General features: G+C 44.5%; 1 long non-coding RNA gene across 1 annotated transcript in view; it reads right to left on the reverse strand.

Moving 5' to 3' along the window:
• The window catches only part of LOC131582044 (uncharacterized), a 74,916-nt gene extending 64,487 nt beyond the window's left edge, over positions 1-10,429 (reverse strand). Inside the window, exon 1 of the long non-coding RNA XR_009278256.1 lies at positions 10,316-10,429. This is a non-coding gene — a long non-coding RNA (uncharacterized LOC131582044). The remainder of the gene's footprint in view (positions 1-10,315) is intronic.
• Positions 10,430-20,401: the final 9,972 nt, after the last annotated feature.

Genomic DNA, 20,401 nt, shown 5'->3' on the forward strand with positions numbered 1-20,401 from the left:
ACAAGAGACAGGACAAGAGGAAACAACGTTACATACTACATACTTGCAGCGGTTCTCTGTTACCATCACTGCACAAAATAAGCACCCAAAACATCTTAGATGGTGTTTCCTTATGGAACTTTCTCCTAGTGAAAAGATGGCAAAAAATACAAAGAGTATAAGGACATTTCTTCAGGTATTGGAAGCACTCAGCTGAAAAAAATCCTGAGTGGGGCACTGGAATAATGGATAATGTTTACACTTACTAAGGATGTTCTTCCTAAAGGCAACTTTCAAGCAAAAGAAGTATGCCATCAAAAATGTTGAAGACTACAGCTCTAAGGAATAAGATTTCAACACCTGCCCTGGTTATTTAAGGATATATTGTCTTAGCTTGTATCAAACCATGTGTCATTGTTCTTTTTAAGATGACACCCTCTAGAGAAGGCAAGTGGATTACTCAGAGGCAGGTCCTGACCAGTACTGCTGTGTACAAGCAGGCAAAGGGGATGGAGGGAAAGTCCTCTGGCTGCTTTTTGCATGGGAAAGCATCATCCTGGTAGCCATAGAAACAAAGACCATAAGCACAGCTTGCAAGCACCTGGCCCCAGGCTATGCCTTGCCCTTCTTGGAGCACAGCAGGACTGGGTGTGGGCAGTGCTGAGCAGACATCCCGCAGGAGAGCATGAGCTGGGGTCTGACTCAACAAGGCAGAACGCAGGCAGCACAGGGGCACTGCACCGTTCTAGGGACTAGGACTTGAAAATAATTTAACACACGGAGCCCAAATCAGAGTCATCACCAAGAACTTTGTGGCTGTTCTTGGAAACGGGCCTATTCCCAGTGATTTGGTGATAGGCAAATTGCTGCTGTTTGTGCTCCCAGAGCTTAGTCACTTTGGAAATTTAAGTAAGTAGTAAGCATTCTTCACTTCCTGTCCTGATAAACCATTCAAAACAACATCACCTGGTTTATCAGCACTGCCTCAGAGAACACCATTCCAACAGAGAGATAAAGCTTGTGAGCATATCATTTCTCCCTTTGAATCTGAAGTGCTATTGAAGTGCAAGATCTTATCTGTGCATGGTCACAAACTATTGGTTTTGTAGCAGGCTTTGCCCAACATCGTGCCAACTCTCCCAGCCTTGCTTCCTCTGTTGTGCCCTGTTCCAGAGGGACAGAGCAGATACTACTTTGGTGACCCTCTATAATCCATGTAAATAGCAAAGAGCTTCATCTGCAATTTGTGTGCGCATAGATCTGACAACAGCATGTAAAGCAAGCTCACAAAAAAAGAGAAATAAGATAATTTTTTACCTCATTAGGTGGGACTGAGTCTCCACAAAGTGGCTGTGGGATAGAAAAGGGTATCTCCTGCATACAAACTCATTTGTCCCTTCCCTGACTTGTGAGTGCCCACTGTCACCAAGTACCCTGATGCCTCCAAACCCAAGGTAGTTTCAGTGTTGTATCAAGCAGCTTCTCTTTGTGAAATATTCATATTCAAGGCCCATAACTCCCAGTCTCAGTAGCCTGGGGATAAGTCTGTATCTGATTTTAAAAGAACCACCTCCAAGCTGGGCAGAAAAATTGCTGTTCTCTTTTATGGGTGGGGGGGAACAAAGGAAGAGAGAAATCCTTGAAGTCTTCCTGTAAGTGGAGCTTTCAGCCTTATCTTCAACCTTTAAAAAACTCTGTTCAGGGCAGAAACACTAAAGCCAGTGTATCCAAAGAACTTTTCTTCTATAATGATCAGTCAAGTCCAACCAAAATATCTTTCAACTTCAGGCTGGATTGAGCCTTTAAACTGAGTAGATTAAGGCAATGGGCACCAACTGAACAAACTAAGATGTCATTATTGTTGCTGAGTTGTCAGCACATGTCATGATCTAGAAAAGCACTAGTGTTAACAGCTTAGTTATGCTAAAAAACCACCAAAAAGTCATTTACTTAAACTTCCTGCACAGTGATACTGATCAGAATAGCCTTTAGATTATGGCCCTATTTCCTGTAGGTATATATGAATTTATATAGAAGACCCCTGTCATGATTCACTGAGTGTTTATATCAAAATGATTAGCTAAGTACTGACTTTTCAGAAGAATCCAATGAAAAACAAGGCCAAGTGCCAAATATTTAGGAAATAGAGGTATTTAGAAATGAGATTACAACATCAATGTCAGAAATATCTAGAGTTGGAAAAGAATCAGGTAAATTGCAACATCAATTCTACCAAGTAACCCTTCCTCTCCAAACTCACTTTGATGTTCTAGTCAAATATTTCAGACTGCAGATCAAACTCAGGTCTGGTTTTGGTAGAAGTGTTTTTACAAAGAATTTCAGGAGTCAAGGACTTGGGTTTTTGCATCTGTAGGCCTGCAATCAGGCTGCCAAAAGAATAACCATTACTGCCATAGAGCAGGGGCTCCCCTTCCTAGCAGTGCCAGAAAGACTGAATGAGTTCTTAAACTACACATATATATATTCCCCAAATGCAGATTCCTGGTGCCTGTGTGTGCTTTCAAGCACATCCCCCACATCACCCACATCAGCCAGCATAGCAAGTTCCTACACCTATGGCTCAGAAAAAATTGATTTGCACTAGAGAGAAAGTTAGACTGTGGCAGCTTTACAGCTTCTTCCAGCTGGAAAAGGATTTACTTTGCCAGGACAGATTTTCTGCAAGTAGAGCTTTCTTCACTGGATGCTACAAAAATAAAAAGTACTAAAAACATAGAACTTGGATGTAAAACTTCAAAGGATAACTGCCCCTGTCTTATGGGGAAGTCACTACCCCAAAACACACACATAGCCAGGAACATCATGTAGCTTTACCCTGATCTCCTCAAGGTGCACAGCTCAGGAGATGACCTTGAGTCAACAGGTGGCTCTAACTCTCTTTGCCTTGGTGCTTGCAATTGTTGCAGGGCATTGAAGAGCAAAACTCCAATTTTGCAAAATTTTGCAAAAATTTGCAAAAAAACACCAATTTTGCCATTAAATGGCAATGCCCCATGACTGGATTCCTTAAGGGCTGAGGGGAGTTCAAGGAACTAGAACTTTATTTCTGTGAGGGCTGGAACCCCACCAGGAATGTTTCATTTCCATGAGGTTTCTGTCACAGCAGAAGAGACTAAACTGGACAAAAATGAATAAATAAATTGATTGTTCAAGGTATAGGCATGGAATGGTAGAAATGAGGCCTGGAAAAAGCAGGTTTGGTCTTGGAAGACAGGATATGGCCTTGGGGGGTTACCACAGTGCACTCAGGTCTAGTATTCCCAGAGAATATCAGCACTGTCCTGCAGGGATCTCCTCATCTTGAGATCCTACACTGCAGCATGTGACAGCCCACTCATAAATTCTCTGCAGCACGTCCCAGGCTCTGCTCTGGAAAACCAAGGACTTATATAGGAAAAGAGAAATAATGACACTTTTTCAGTTCCCCTACAGTGTTGCAGACAGATCATTTGCAGAGCTTCTCTCACAGCAGAGTTAACTCCCTCATGCAGCACATCTCCTGTCACTCACCCTGAAAAACAGGCAGCAGAAACAGAAGATAATGACTGTGTGAAAGGGTACAAAACACCAGGGTCAAGAAGGGGAGTGGGAGGGCTGAGGAACAGAGATTCATAGCCAAGGGCTCTGATCATTCCATGGATTCACCCTGGGGCCTCAAACAATGCACTTGGCTCCTGTCCCTGGCCAAGGTCAGGTAGAACCCTTCATATAACCTGTGCCAGAAGCAAAACACTTAAGCAAAACACTTAAAGGAAGGTAAGGGAGAGGTGCTTTAAGACAAGCTAACACCATTTCCAAGCTACAGAGAACCTCAGATGAATAGAGTTCTATCTCTGCATATTCTTAATTATCTCAGTTGTTCCTAAGATAAACAGCATGAAGAATAAATAACTTTATGGCAATGGATCAAACAGGACAAGACAGTCAAACTGCTTCTCTCTCCAGGCCTGCTAATTCTGTTCCAGGCTGCCTCCAACCACCAGTCCCTTCTGAAGAAGAGGATTTTGGAGGAGTGAAAGAATGTAGATGGAACAGGAGTTCTTCTGAGAGAAGACAGGAGTCACAGGCCTCATGGGGTGTCTCTTGGAGATGGCTCATTAATCATGGACCACTTTAAATTCTTCCTGTCTCTCAATACCTTTCTTTGGGTAAAGCATATTGATGGAACAAGCTTTTACAGCAATGCAGCAGGAAGCAGAGCACCTGCTGCAAAACTTAGGTCACATATAATCCACAGGAAGCAAAGCAGACTTCCCTTCATGGGGAAACAAGGCACAAGAAAAGCTGGCCTAGCCCAGGCCAGGTGAGACTGGAAGAGGTCACATCCTGGCTATGGAATGGGAAAGCAGACTGAGAAAGCCAGGACTGAATAGGGAGATCAGTCAGAGGTCAGGAAAAGCATCATCCATGAGCAGGGTGAGGCTGGTATTCCCAGGACAGCCTCTTTTACAGCTTCCAGGCATGGATCCAATGCAGTTCTCTGCACAACATAACCTCACCTCCATTTCAGGCTCTTCTTCCTCTCTCTCTCTCTGTCCCCAGTACAAGGGGCAGCACTGCCTCTGAACTTCCAGGGGGAAGCAAGAGAAATAATCCAAGCATCTCCCCAGGCTGCTTGGTCTGAGCAAGGAACAGTCTTCTTTCAGGATCAAACAGGGGCTCCAGCTGCCCCCCAAGAATTAGGGGACAAGTTCTGGCCATGTCAGCTTGTCAATGGCCTCATCTTTCTCCTCATGCAGGATCTCTCACTTCCTACACTCTCTCTAGTCAGCAGCGAGGAAGAACTTGAGGAGGTGGATTCAGCCCCCAAAAGCCAAAGCTAAGGGCACTTAGCTCACTGTGGGCAAAGGGAGAACATGTCCCCAGCACAGTTCCATGCTGAGGACCAGGTAATGGGAACCTGCCTGGGAGAGGCTTCTGCTCCTTTTCTCCTCAGAGAGGAACAGTGAAACTGGGCAGAGCAGTGGTGGCCTGATTTGACTGCAGGAAGCTTCTGCTTAAAATAGCTGTTCTACAGCTGCCACAAAGTATTTTCTTTATAAAATATCAGGTAGAAATAGACGGTAGCAAAATTGAGGGGAGAAAGAAGAAACCTCACAAAAAACTTAAAGGCTGTGATAAGTCTCCAGTGAGAAGAAGCACTCTATCTTACTAAATCAAGTTCAATCTGCCAAAATTTTTGGTGTCCTGGTTCTTTAAATGGATACATTTTGAAAATTTGTAATCACAGAGCAATGATTTAGGAGATGGAGTTACAGAGACTTCCCTGATCGTTCAGGCATCTGTGTGGTCTAGAGCAGAGAACTTTCCTGGGAAAAGGCAGACGTTTCTGGCCAGGCTGTGGGGCTCAGCAGCACCCTCCCCAAGCTGAGGGGAGCACAGCACAGCTGTGGCTGTCAGCGTGGCTTTGTTTCCTACCCATGCTCAGAGTATGCATTGAGATGAGAGTTGTTTATTAATATCATCATATGAAACAAATTGTATGAACTTATTAAGACAAACTGGAGTCTATTCCTAATGTGGTCTTTAATTCTGAAACCAATATTTATCTGTGTGTGACATAAGAGAAGAGATTGGTGGACTGCAATAAAAAGGAAACAAAGGTTCAGGACAAATTCCATTTCCCTGCTGCAGACCAGTTACAGTCAAGATACCAAGAGTACGCAAGGAAAAGTGGAGAACAGACATAACATAGGAAGTTCAGAGCATCCCATCCTGTTCTCAGCTACTCCAAAGGAGATGAAACCCTTTTCCACATCCTGCTGTGTTATGCTGTTGACAGGTTCCCTCTTACTTGCTTTAACAACAAGCCAGAGTATCACAAATCCCTCCTGATCTGTCCATGCCCTCTCGCAGGATGGGCAGCCTGGGAACACTCTCAAAAGTAAGAGCAGAAATGGACAAGATGCAACCACAACCCTTTCCCTTGTGAACCCTGATGCCCCAGGGAACAGCAAGAACTTTGCCTTTTGGCTTCAGAAGCATGTGGGTTTCATACAGGTAGCAGCTGATACATTCCCAAATTATTAATGCTTTTCCAGATTTTTGCAATGAGCTGCAGGAGATCTTCTGCACAGTGGCAGCAGCAGTTCTGGCAGTGGCAATGTCATTTAAGCCATGCATTATTGCAGGCTGACAGCGAGAGACCAGTGCCAGTGGGAAGTCAGGCTGGACAGATGAGAAGCCTTTAGGCTTGTGGCAGTCTCAGGCCAGGAACATCATCTCTCTCAGGATGCACCTGAAACCATTGAGCCCAGGGGTGAAGGAAGCAGGCAAGGGACATAAGCAAAAATGAGGTGAGAGTTTACTCAAACTCTGCCACAATTTTTGGCCTGTCAGTGTGTCTGCAACCACGCCAGAAGCAAGGAGAAGTCCTCTCCCATCATTTTAAGTTCATCTGTCACTGAGACTGGATCCCAGGCCAGATCTGTCCAGGTTTGCAGACCCTACATGATCGGGTCAGTCACCATGGAGCAAAGAGGGGCTCATGTCTGCAAGTGACAGTCACAGCCCGTAACCAACTGACTCATCTGCTCCTGTTCCAGAACACAACTGTCTGCTCCTAACCATGTGGAAAATCTGGGGATGACTGGGAGAAGGCTTCACACACCGAGTGACTCACACACACATTGCCTGTGCTACTCTGAATTTTCTCAAGCCCTCATATCCTGGGAAACTGGTGAAAGGCTGATTCTGAATGTTAAAGAGACAAGGTAAAACTTGCTAGTGCAAATCTGGCCTACACAATGGATCCATTACATTCAGCAGGAGCCTTTTCTCTGGCTTCAGCAGGGTGATTATCAGGCCAAAGTTTAGGAAAAGGAAGAGAAGATCACCAGCTTCTTGAATTCATAGAGTTTAGAGCTGCTTTGATCTAGCCATGCTCCCTGAAGCTGAAGAGGGCAGGACAGCAGCCATAAATCACATTAATTTTTTCCAGAAAGCACATCATGTCACACAGTGACAACTGTCAAATGTTAAAAAGGCCACTTATGCAGCATGGTAGGGGGTTAAATCATGCAGCAAAACAAACCCCTCCTGGAGTTTGCTCTGCAGTCTTGGAATCTACCTCCAGCACCTGAGACAGGTGGGAAAGCACATCCAGGTAACTCAGCTGTTCACAGTACTCATCCCAAGGGCTGTGTGTCCTTCCAGCTCCTGTGTCCCCTACATGACTTAAGGCAGCTACACACTCTTTACCTCTCCAATGGCACAAGGATTGCATTCACAGGGCCCTGCCTGCACTCCCCTCCCTGCCCTGGCTAATATGCCACCAGTGGCATGACCTCAGTGACAGCTCAGTGCCCTGCAGTGCAGCACTGAAAGGGAGCTGGAAGCAGCCAGACACACAAAGGCTTGACCTTTTCCTCTTATTTGATTGCCATTTTTTCCAGGAACTTGTTAAATCTTCGAATAAAAGTTTCATTCAAATGGATTTTTGTGCCAAAATGGGAGATGGACGGAAAAAAAAAATAAAGTCCCTCCTCATAAAAAGGGAAACATATGTCCAAGACTTTAAACTTGTTTTCACAACCACTTACAGAACAGGAAATTTGTTAAATCTGATCCTTTCACACAAAGGTCTCAATTTCAACAAAATTTTTTAATGAAAACGCTTTTATGGAAACATTTGTGGCCAACTTGCATTTTATTCTGTTCCTAGGACATGCACCTTATGGGTCTGGAAACAAGATGGTAATTGCAGAGGGAGCAGGCAAATTTTTTATTCTAGTGAGTAACCGTTTTGCTTAAGGACCTTTCACCCAACAACTGGAAATGCTCAAATTCGATTTCTGCTGGCAAAGATATCCAAAAATTCATGGGGAACAAAAGCTTAACAATACCTCTGCATCCCCAGCTTCAGAACAGAGTCTAGGCATGATTTCACCATTTCACCACTCAAGCAAACCCCAGTCCTGTCAACATCCAGTCTCTGGAGTTATTAACAGTTCCCTGTTGCTATGGGCCTTCTTTGCAAGTGAGACTGGTTAACCAACAGCTGCAGGTCTCTGTCATCATTCTTCTCCTCCTCAACACCCTCCCAACATCTTTGTCTTCAGCAGCATCTCAAGAAGCCAGCACATAAACAGACGTTGTGATCAAATTCATGTGAGGAAAGAAGGACAAAGTCACAGATATGAGAAGATGGGATTATCTGCTTGGCTGCTGCTTGCTCTGCAGAAGTTACAAAGTCCATGACAGTAAAAATTTCCATTGAACTTGCATTTTCTGTGATGTAACTCTCTTAAATGATTTAGGGAAAAAAAAAAAAAAAAAATCCAAAACTGCAGACCTGCTGCTGACAAAATGCTATGCAAACTGTTCCACTTGTGACCAGTCCTGTCACAGTCCACTAACACATGGAGGACTGGAGGCTTTTGTGCAACAAATAGATTGAGCACGTGCCTGTTTCAACAGGGGTAACACCCTCGGGGACCCTCTGAGACCCAGCTCTTCCTTTGCATGCTCACCTGCTCAGGAACTTCACCTTCTCTGCATTCCAGGTGCCTCAGAAACAGAACAAAGCAAATGCTTCTCTCTCAAGAGCCACCAGCAACTAATAGGGCAAGGCAAGCACCCAGATAAGGAGCCAAGATGCTAAGGATCCCAGGAGACTCAGGGGAAACACAGGCTCTGCTGCTCCAGCTCTTCCCTCCAGGCTGCATCTGCCACACCTGGCACAGAGCTGTGTCCAAGCAGGAGCTGTAGACAAGTCACACTCCTGCTGTTAGCAGCTCAGCAGGATGGAAAGAGTTCAAAATAATCAGTCTGCAAGTTATTCTTGGGTACCAGATTCCCATTGCTTCAATTCTCCATTTCCAAACTGCATCCCAGGCTCAGAACTCGGTGAAACTCAGTTCCACTCAGGATGCACAGCCTGGATGGAGGGAGCATGGTCACTGCTGAGTTTTCCAGGTCAGGGATGGAGAACGAGCTTTCTGATCCACCTCTCACTGGAAACACTGGCACCCCCAGAATTTCTTTCGGTATTTCCTCCCTTGGCTCTCTGCTTCAGGACAGCAGGACTCTGAAACCTTGCCCTAAATGCAAGCAGTGTTTTGTGCCATCCTTATTCCTTTCCTCATGCTCTGTTAGATCTAACTGGAAAAAAGGGGCTTGGGATCTTCTTTTCTAAGGATGAGGCAAAGCACTCAATTGAAATGGCAAGGTTTAGCTGAACAGGCCTCTCGAGGAGAGCAAAGGGACAAGTACTCCCATTCAACTAAACTGGAGTGACAACCAAGGGGAGTTCCAGTTTCCCCTTTAATGGGACACAGCCTTGTGAACTCTGTGACGGCACAATACAGCTCACAATGGCTTGATCAAATACTGCAAAAATTATTCTTGACTTCACTGAATATTCCAAAAGTCCATAAATCCTGATACAAAATAAAAATTAAAATGTGGTGAAAAAATACATTCATATTCTTCTCCTTCAGTTCTTTTTCTGAATCTTAGAGAGACTAAAACACTAGGGAAAAAATTGAAATGTATCCATACAGCTACTAATCCATGGATTTCTCAGCTGCTCAGTCTAAAACTTGCACAGCCACACTTCCTAGGAAACACATCTGAACTTAAAGCAGCAAGATCCTAACACAATCCAAAGTGCAAACTGCATGCAAGATCCATTCATAAAACTAATCTATCCTAGAAATTTTTGCCAGGGCTGTAATTATCATGAAGTTGTGTAGACACATGTTTGTTTTAAATACATCAGCAGGAAAAAAGCAAAGGAACACATTCTGCAGTGGGAAGGAATGGGATCATTTTCCCAGGTAATACTTGTTTTGTTCACTGATAAATATTCTCAAAGAAAAAATAATTTGTTTTTCCTGCTGGAAAGGTAGAAGGAGCTGCTCAAGCATAGTGTAACTGAGCTGACCAAGAAACCAGATCTGCTCCAAGCGAGCCCCAAGAGCCCCTCAGAAAAACAGGAAGCTCACACATTTGAACTTTTGGAAACCCTGCTGTCTTTAGCAGTAGGGATACACCAACAAACACACAGGCCATGATGTCATTCCTCAAGAGCTGGTCCCCTGGGTCCCTGCAGTATTTATCCCAACAGACAGCCCCCATCCCTGACACCTGAAGTCCTTGCTCAGCTCACAAAACAGAGATCCCTCCCAGGTCCTGCCCCAGGTGTAGGCTGAGTGTGGCAGGGTGGTGACTGTGCTTTGGGAAGAGCGTGGTAACATCAGGCTGGTGCTGACCCAGCTGCCAAGCCACCAGGACAGCCCCCTGCCCATGCCAGCCATGAGGATTCATTTCCCCACCAACTATTTCTGCAGCGCTTGGGCTCCTCACTGTTTACCTTAAGCCCCAGCCATTTCTGCTAATCCAGGGAAGGTGTGGAAGACTCCTTCAAATATCATGTTCATCAGCATGAATGCTGCTTGGCAACAGCTTGTCTTCAACTCCCTGCCTGGCACAAGCCTCCTCTTATCTGTGCTGGTCTGGCAAATAGGGCACTGCTGGTTCTTCCAGGCTGGCCTTTGCCTCCACCACCTACCTCTGTTTATGTTACTTTCCCAACACACTTGCAAATATGATAAAGGTTAATCTGGTACAAAAGGTAAATAGGGTTACACAAAGCTGGATTTAGCAATTTAGTTTTATTGGCCACTAAGGCAGGCAATTCTTCGATGCAGGTAATGAGGAGATAGTCAAGCCAGATAAAGGATCTGTGCAATATAAACATCCTCCCAAAAGCCTGCTCCCCGCTTGCATAAGCGCTGTAATCATGAAAGCAATTCTTAATGGAGCCACTTGGCAGAGGCCCTGGCACAGCAAGCTGTGAGCCTCTCCCCAGCCCATGGAGCAGCTCCAAGAGCCTGTTACTACAGCCCCCAGCAGGCAGGAGGAGGGGCAGGAGGGGAAGGGACACACTGGCTCCAGTCTGCAGCCATTGGCACTGGAGCAGGGCCAGGTCTCTAACTTGTCACCTATGCTTGGAGCAGGCCAGTTATTCCCCTGTGCTCTGCTCTGCGCCTGCAAATGGAATTCATGATTTCCCCTTTGTGCCCCATCTTTCACAGGTAAACTCTTACAATGAGGGCTGCTCCTTACATGCAGATAAGCGCTTCTGGCTGGAACTGTTGTCACTCAGAAACCTGCAGTATTATTTCTGTGAATAGCTGACTAATTTTTCCTGACCTTGCGATTTCTGTCCCTTACCTTAGAGAAGGAAAACCAAACCAAAACAAGATCGATGTTTCCTGACATCCTGCCCTCTTTCAGCTCTCTGTACCAAAACCTAGGACAACCCACAAAGCTGAACAGGAAGCATTTTGCACCTCACACCTTGTGTTTTTTGGCTTTGCTTTCTTCTTGGCTATCATATTTAGGATGTCCCCCAAGGAGCACAGAAGTGCCAGACCTGCTTTTTCTCTCAGCAGAGATCACCAGTGTCTCCCGCTTTGCCCCTGCATGGCTTCCCAAGAGGCGATGGCTTGGGCACTGCTTGGTGGGACACCATCCCTGGTGGGCTCAGTCTGCTGCTCAGCTCTGCCTTCCTGGAAGTGCCATAACAAACACACTCCAGCCAGGGGGAAGATTCAGGAGAGTCTCTGTCCCTACATTTTCCATGGAAAGTAAAAAAGAAAATGAAGCTTACTTCACCCTAAAAGTCCCTAACTGCTGGACAGGTCTAACAGCCACTTGCTCCCCATGACGTGCCTTTCTTACCCAGGCAAAAGGGGCCTCATTCCCACAACAAACAAGGCACATTTCCCAGCTGCAGGACTGAATCAGAGCCCAGGCATCCACCCAGATATCCATAATGCTCATTTCCAGTGCCATACATTAAGAATTTCTCCTCAACTGAACTCATTTAGCTTTCAGCACAGATCCTCATCAGACTGACGCAGGATTTTTCCCGATCCTACGCACTCTAAATAACAGCTGACCAGTTACCACATTAGGAGTAACTATTGGAAAGTATTAGTTTAGAACCAGCAAGTTTTAATCTAATAAACTAGATAGGCTCAAAGGTTTAGCCTAAAAGAGCTCATTTTCTAGTCTACAGGTTGCCACTGGCACACTTCAGCAGAGTAACTGCCCTTTGTATGCCTTTCCTGCCCTCTGTGAAACACAAATGTACTTCTGCAAAGTGCTGCAGGACCTATGAATAGAAAGTGCTGCATAACAATTTGGGGTTATTAGGCAGAGCAGGACCCACAGTGGTCTACATAAGTGACCATTCACCAGCTGTATCAGAGGCCAGTAGTGATATATTGGCCAACTAGGAATTATCTCCAGCTGGCAGGCAGAACACATTTAAACTAACTGTGCTTCTGGACATTCAGAGTTTTTCATTAGTCAGGTTAACACTGACCTTGTGCAGAAGTATAAAACATATCTGTAAAGATTACAGGCCTTTTCTCAAGCCTTCTAAAGGTAACACACCTGTTTGCATCAGCATTAATAAGTTATCTAGCAAGAATAGCTGAATCCAGCAGTCCCACTGGCATAATAAAGGCAACTGTCTGCCAATATAGGACTGGGACCATAGGAAGGCTGCAATTTTATTTTTCATTTCTGCTAAAAACCTCACTATCTCCATTAGCATCCATGTCCCAGCTAGGACACCAGGAAGGCAGTTGTTTCAATTTACATTCTACAAGGATTTATTAGGTGAGGTGATCACACAGGTATCCTCATGGCACAAAACCTACTCAAAAGTCCTTGTTTTTCTCTTTCCCTGTTTTGCAACCCACCTTCAAATGACCCATGTCACAGGTTGTGAACAAGCAGTTCTTTATTCACTGAAGATAAGAGAAAGGCTGCCAGGCTGCCAGCACATTGGGCTTTGGTTTGGGCTTGTTTGTTTTTTATTTTGGAACCACCCATTTGGCTTCAGTGTCTTGATTCACGCTAAAGAGGAGCTACTAAAGACAGGCAATTTCAGATTTGAGTTTTGAGACAAATCTGTGATTCTTATCTTAATCAGCATCTTAAAATATAGCTAACCTGCTTTCTTTCATGTTCCTTATACTTGGAAATTCTCTGACAAACTATGAGCTTCCCTTACCCAATGTTCAACCTCTTACCATCTTTGACTACAGAAAACATAACCCCGTTTGATGTTCACTCATTTTACAATGTCAGGACTAGAGCTGGTTTAAACTGACTAATCTCCACTGGCATTTAGGAAGCAATGTTAATTTTTGGGTTTGATATTTCTAATCAAATGATCTGTTTCTCTAGGTGGTATAAAATAATAGATGACATAAGAAAAATCCTATGTGTTACTTAACCGAGTGAGCAAAGGAGAAGGCATTCTTCTGAGAGATCAAATAACAAGTGTTCTTCTGCTGATAATAAAGGCTAACTTAAGCCACCACAACTAATTCAGACATGCAGGCTTGACACTTGTTTATCTGGACAAACAATTATGAAATGTTCTTTTGTCCCTCTCAGTACTGCGTAGGCTAGTGTCATGACTTTCTGGGTTACTTTAAAGGGCCACTGCTTAGGTACTTATTCACTGCTCAGGAAACAAGAGATGCCTTGGGCAGACTGACCAAGCTCAAGGACCACTTTTTCTTCCTGGCTCCCTTCACAGGACCTACTCCAATCTGATACAATTGGAGGTTTGGGCTGTGATTTCCCAGAAGTGGCAGAGTGTAGCAAGTAAATAAAGTTTTCCCAAGGCATTTAGATCCCTTATGGCAAATTGTGATCAGGCACACAGAAACTCTGAGTGGATTTTAAAAACAAACTTGGGAGTGTAAACAATTTAAACACTTTGGTAATTTTTATGTGTATTTCTGAACTGGGACTTTACAGCAATCTGTAGTGTTTGCCATTTAGAAATTATTGGTAATAACAGACTACCATGTTACACACTAGACCAGCTGCACACAGATACAACGGTCCCCTCGGCATTTTGCCTGGTGCAGATGATTGAATCCCCTTTTCTTGGAAGGGGAAACAACCTGCTTGCAAGACCCCCATCCCAGGCATCAAACTGTGTGACACAGTCATGTGTGACTGCAGTCATGGAGCCAAGGGCAAAGGCATCCAGGCAGCAAAGCCCCAGCACATTTCCCTGCTGTTTCAGGCTGAAGGTGCTCTATATTGCCTGACTACATGGCCCAGGGTGCCTCAGCTCTGATCAACTCTCTGCTGAGCTTCTCAGAAGGACCAGGTCCCCAGGGTAATCCCTTAACAGGGCAAGGAAAGAAAAATCCAAAGCCAGTGCAAAATGGCATCTTATCAGTTTTTCTAGGAAGCAAGAGCAGAGAAGCCATGGTGTTACATCCTTCATGATGTGGTTGTGGGAATGCCATTACTTACACCCCACATCTCCTCCATTGCCCTCACACAGAGATCTCTCTTTCAGTCACTGATGAGATAAGGAGGCATTTAAAATTTATTTTGTAAATGAGAAATTGCATATTTAAGTCAATAGAGCTGGTCAGATACAGCAGTGACTTACAAACCTCCTGCAATACATGTGCATGGAAAAACCTTATCTGAGTGTTCCCATGCTGCTAACTCATATCCTTGTTCCTAAACAAAACACTCCTGGCTGACATTGTGCATTTCACCTTTTTCTAACACAAAAGAAGAGACCTGCTAATAAGGAGACTCAAGAGCGCAGGCTTTGCCAGAAAACAAAGCTGATTAAAGCTCTCAGAGTAGGACCCAGCACCAGGACAACAAAGTATCACAGACACTACCACCACCTCTAAACTTGCTAATTGCCAGAAGATGACAAGGATATCAAGAGCTTACCAAGGATTCCAAAAACAATTTTACAATTTCACAGGAAAACCTATTGGAAGCTATTAAGCACAGGACACATCTCCACTGCAGAGCACGTCCCAGAAGGAAGTATCACCAATATTCTTGGTTTAGGCTCTGTGGCCACTGTCAAGAGACTGTACCCAGCCAATGTATCTGTACCAGGTTAGGATGCCCACAAAAAAATTGCTTGCTACTATCAACCAGGCATTAAATGCATTTTTTAAGGTTTATGCCAGTTCATAGCAACTGAGAAATCAACTTTATACCTTCTTACCCTTTGTGTGTGTGTGTGTGTGTGTGTGTGTGTGTGTGTGTGTTTTGCATGGTGGGAAAAATTAACCACACAAGGTCATGTTAAGCCAAGTGTAAGGGCACCCTCCATATCAAACCAAAAAATCTATGGAGATACTTCTCTCAAGGCAGGCAATTTATTGTAACTGTGCTTATCATTAGCAAAGTGGAAGGTGATGAAGAAATGCCCTTCACTTTAGATACACATCTCACCATAAATAGACTGCCTAATTAAACCACTTGTTTTTAAATAGGAACTAGAGAGATTTAGCTTTTTCATAACAACAAACCAGCCACAATTAAAGTTCTGAGACTCAGCACTGTCAGGACAACCTGCCAGCTTTTCCTACCAAGCTCAGCCCCTTGTACAGCAGGTGGCCACAGCAGTGGCTGCTTTAGAACTGCTGGTGGTTGCAGCCACCACTGAGACCTCACCAGGGCCAGTGGACTTAGCCAGGCAACATCTCTCTCTTTATTGCTGAATAGTGCAGCTGCATAATCATGGTAATCCATTAAAATAATAAACTCCACATAATAAAAATGTTAAGCACTCACTATAAGCTGGTGGAAGTACAATAGCTTCTCTCACTGTTAAATGACATCCTGATAAAGATTTATGTCACGTACCACATTTTCAGGAGCACAACACTATTCAAGGTGACTGTCCTGCAGGTTTTTGATCACCATAATCTTATTTTTGAGCAGGCAGTGCTGGTACAGATTGAGAAATGAGCAATAAGGCCTTATCACATAAATTAGCTCTCTTCAAGGCAGCGCTGCTGTTGATAAGATGTCTCATGATAGCATGTCATGCAGAGGGACAAGAAAAGCAAGTGATTACGTGGAACCCTGAGTGTAAGAAGGAGCAGGGCCCGGCTCTAAGAGCTGTCCTGGGCCTGCTGGAAAAGGCTCTACCTGAGGAAACCAGATAACTCACACGAGGACATGAAAACACCATCCAGACTGGCAATTTCATGTTTTTAGGTGAGGACATCTTCCAGCAGGGAGATGAAGTAGGCACCATAAGGAAGAATAGAGCAAAAGCAATGCAATTGGAGATAAAGCTTCTAATCACAACAGGAGCACCCACACAACAACCCAAAACCCTGTACTGCTCTACCAAGCTTGTGCTTTCTTTCATATCTTCAGCTCAGTCCAGTTCTGTTGAGCCCATGAAGTCAAAGTTCAGCTTTACATTACCCTTCCCTGGCTGCCTTCTGATGGCTGAGGCTCATTAGGCAAATGAGCATGAGGCAGCACTGCTGCTGCACAGCTGGCTGGGCCCCAAAATTGCAAGGCAGAGGCACTGAGAAACCAACAGGACCTCACAGGCTATTAACCAAAATTTCTTGTACTTGGGATGCACTGATGTCTTCTCTTGCAAGGGAGAGCTGAAGAATCACAGAAACATGCTGAGGGTGCACAGAAATGGCCTTGTCATCACACCCACCCTCATGAATCTCCTTTCATACCAGGGAGCCAGAGACCATGTTGTGGGGTTTTTTGGTAGCCCAGGCCACCAATGGAAATCCAAGAGCCCAGGCCATGATGGACACACACGCTCAGCCCCACTGCCCACACGGCTGGTGGTCTGTGGTGCAGGGGCAGGGAGGGTGCTTGTGCTTCCCTGAGCCTGTGGTCACTCACCCTTCTCTCCTCCTTCTAAGGTTGATCTCATCTCTCTCTGCCCCAGGTTCCTGGCAGTACCATGCTATGAACAGGATGAGCCATATCTTTTGTAACAGGACTGGCTCACCCTCCTCCTCTCAGGGTCATTGGTCCCTTCACTCATCATATTATCAACAATGACACACATTTTTTTTTTCCCTTCCTGCTGTTTATTGCTGGGAATTAGTTTGATCAGAACCAGTGAATCATGAACCCAGCAATAAAAAATAAGTCACAAAGCCAAGAGGCTCAAATCTCATGGCACTTGTAGCTTTCCTGTGTGAAGGGATACGTGAGTTTTAACCTTCCCTTCAAACTAAATTGCTGCTAACAGCCCGTGCTGGAGGGCAGTGAGATCAGCAAAATACACCTGGAAGTCCAAGGTACAGAGGTCTACAGCACTGCAACCTAGCCTAGCTAACAATGTTGTAAGCAAGCTGTTAGAGGTGGAAATGGGAGGAATGGCCATTTTTTACCTACATTTCAAAACTAAATCAATATTTGATCCTTCACCTCTGCTCAAAAGACGAAGTGCAATATTCAGAAAGGATACATATTTCACACCACCTTTGGAGGGGGAAAAAAACCAAATCCCAAACAAAAAAAAGAAACCAGCAAGAGCACCAAGCAAAGCATCAGCAAATCTGGTAACAAACCCACCTCCCTCCTGCACCCCAGCCCAATAAGATATTTTGGTGTGACATCCTGCCCCCCTATTATTTTTAATTTCTGAGTGTTTTTACAATTTCTGTTCACCGAGGACCAGAGCTGGCTGCCGAACCACACTGAAAGTCATCCCTTGCAACATTCCTGAGAAGCTTTGCCTTTGGCATGATATAGCTGACATTAGATTTACTGTAGCTGTAGCAGCACTGAGTATAAATCTGCTTCTTGGTGGCTGCAGACTCTGCCCAGATCCCCTCAGACAGCAGGAAGTCTTACACTAGCCTGACAGTTCATTTCAGCAGCCATTTCTCCAGGGCATGGTATTAATATATCTTCATTGTTAGTCAAATACCACACAGGCCAGAAAGATCCTCTCCCATAAAATCACAAGCCCAAGTCAAAGACTGGAAAGGGTTTTGTGCCCAGAGAAACTGCACTTTTGGGATGTCTAACCCACTCCAAAAGACTTTTATAACATCAAAAGCCTAAGAGTAGAAAGATCAGAAGAAGAGATCCTATAACCTGTGTTCTTGGCCACCTCCAAGCACAATGCTTTTAAGTAAGAAAAGCAAACAGCAGAGTAATGGATTTCATTACTGTTATTAACACTGAATGGAACTTTGCTTCCCTAATAGTTTGACAGGCAAATCGATGGCCAGCCCCAGTGGGGAGCACTGGGGAGGACTGGGAAGCAGAGCTTTCCCAACCCCTGCTGATTTCATCTTACAGCCTGGGGCTTCCAATTTGATTACCCTTATCTGAACTTGCATGCTATTTGTATCCAGAGTTGTATGGATGCAGAAATCACCTGGATTACTTTCCATAATGCTGGATTCCACTAAGCTTGAGGCTCTGAAGAGGCATTTCAGATACTTGCCCCAAACTCCTTAGCAATGTTCATCAGCCTAAATCTCAACACATTGACTTGACACGATCCCTTTTCCATGAAAGCTTTTTTTGAATGAGACAATTTCTGATTCTCAGTCTTCCACCAGGACTATTAACTTTTTCTTGGTGCTGTAGCTAATGGAGCCATGTTGTTATGTAAAAGTAACAGCTATCACTGCTGCACAGAAGGTCACTTAACAAATGGACCCTGAAGTCTCAATCATCAGAATGGAAATGAAAATTTCTATTCATTTATTCAAGCTATTGTTTTCACAAAGGATGTTCTAAGGGTAGAGAAGTGCTGACCTATGATTTGCCAGACTCCTGAACTGGCAGCATGTGAAAAATCTGGAGAACAGGGAAAAGGCTAAAATCTAGAGCTCCAGTAGACAACAGGATTAGGTGTGACACCACAAAGATGACCAGAAAGCTGACCTCAAGTCCAAATTCAAATGAAAATTAATGGGAATTCAGGTTTCCTTAATGCAGGGGTAGACACCTTGGAAAAGGTACAGCAGTTACCATCTCAACCACCACAGCAAATGAGTTATCTACACCTCATGATAAAGAGCAAAACAAACATCTGAAAAGCAAGAGATAGAGGTTAGCAAGAGCAGAGTCAGACTTCTCAGGCATTGCTTTTACCAGACAGACACTGCACAAAACACAGAGATTGTAAATCCATTTCCTGTGGGTTGTCTCAGGTTAGACAACCCAGCAGCATGGCTGTGGATTAAAACAAAAACAAAGTGCCTAAGTCTATCCATATCACCTCCCACATTTCTCCATTTCTGGGACTCCTCTAGGCTAGAAAGCAGAAAACTTTTGCTAGACCCACCACTTTTAGCACAGTGTTTTTGTAACCCTCTTCTTGAAAACAGTTGATTAAATATTGCTGTCATAAATTCAGCCTAGTAACAGCTGGGACAGATTTACAGGGGATATGGCTTTTTTTTATGACTATCTATTATTCATGGTGTGTTAGTCCTTACAATGTGTTTAGCCAAGGAAAAAAAAAGATAAGATATCCTGTAGTTGATTATTGACAGATTCTTGGCAGCTTGTGTCCCCAGGACTGCCTGGTCACAAATAAAATGAATGCAGCCTCTAAAAGCACTGATTCGATAACTTGGCTATGTCAGACTGGAAAATTATATGGACTGAAGAGGACAGGAGCAATCACTTGTAACAAACACTGTATTTTTGCCTCTTAAATCTCAGGCACAAGTCTGTCAGAGGAGCTAAGCTGTCAGCCCCAGGAGTGTGCAGTAAATGCTTCCCCAGAAACAGCCTGACCTGATTTCTTCCTCCTCAGGAAAGCAATGTCTGCTCTGAAGGTACTGATGGAATGTGCAGGAGGATTTCAGGTGACAAGTGGGTATGCCAGGAGCTGTGTCAGGTGTCAGTCAATCACAAATGTCCTTGTAGGACATGGACAAGGAGCCAATCTCCCCTCAGCCCGGAGAGCACCATTGCTAACACATGCTGTTCTGGCTGCCCTGTCAGCTACATGGGCACGTTCACCTGAGCCACAGTCAGTAGAGATCAGCCCCTGGCTGCTGTGATTTACACCATGCCAGACTTCAGGAGACATGGGTATCAACTGTAAAGTCACTAGAGAGAACAAAAGTCAAGACTTAGCCACAGGCTGTTCAATATTTTGGTGTCCCCAGAAACATCAGAAGATCCAAAGACATGACACTGTGGTTTTGTTCAGCAGCTGAAATCTGATTTCTTCCTCAGTTTTGTCTTGTGAGCTTCCACAATTTTGAACAGGAGCTGCTTCCAAGGAATAGGGGAAACTGCCACTAGCATTCCTAACACCTGCTTATATGGCCAGTACCATCCCATAAAAAGAGGTGACAGAGATGAGTTACATCCCCCACTTCATTCACACACTTGCCATTAAAGCACCATCCACAGGTTTTCACCTTGCCTCTATCCTACAGAGTTCACATGTTGCTCAGAAATGATACTCCTGTTGCACTTTAAGCATCTCCAAAGCCTGATCCTAAAACCACTGTATGCAGGGACTGTATCTTTCAGAAGCTGAACTTCCCAAAAGAAGAAAGCTTAGGGATAAATCTGCAGAAATGTGCCGTGTTGAGCCAAGGCACCAACAGGCTCATGAGAC

This window comes from Poecile atricapillus, chromosome 9 (genome assembly GCF_030490865.1).
Source record: "Poecile atricapillus isolate bPoeAtr1 chromosome 9, bPoeAtr1.hap1, whole genome shotgun sequence".
NCBI classification, from domain to species: Eukaryota; Metazoa; Chordata; class Aves; order Passeriformes; family Paridae; genus Poecile; species Poecile atricapillus.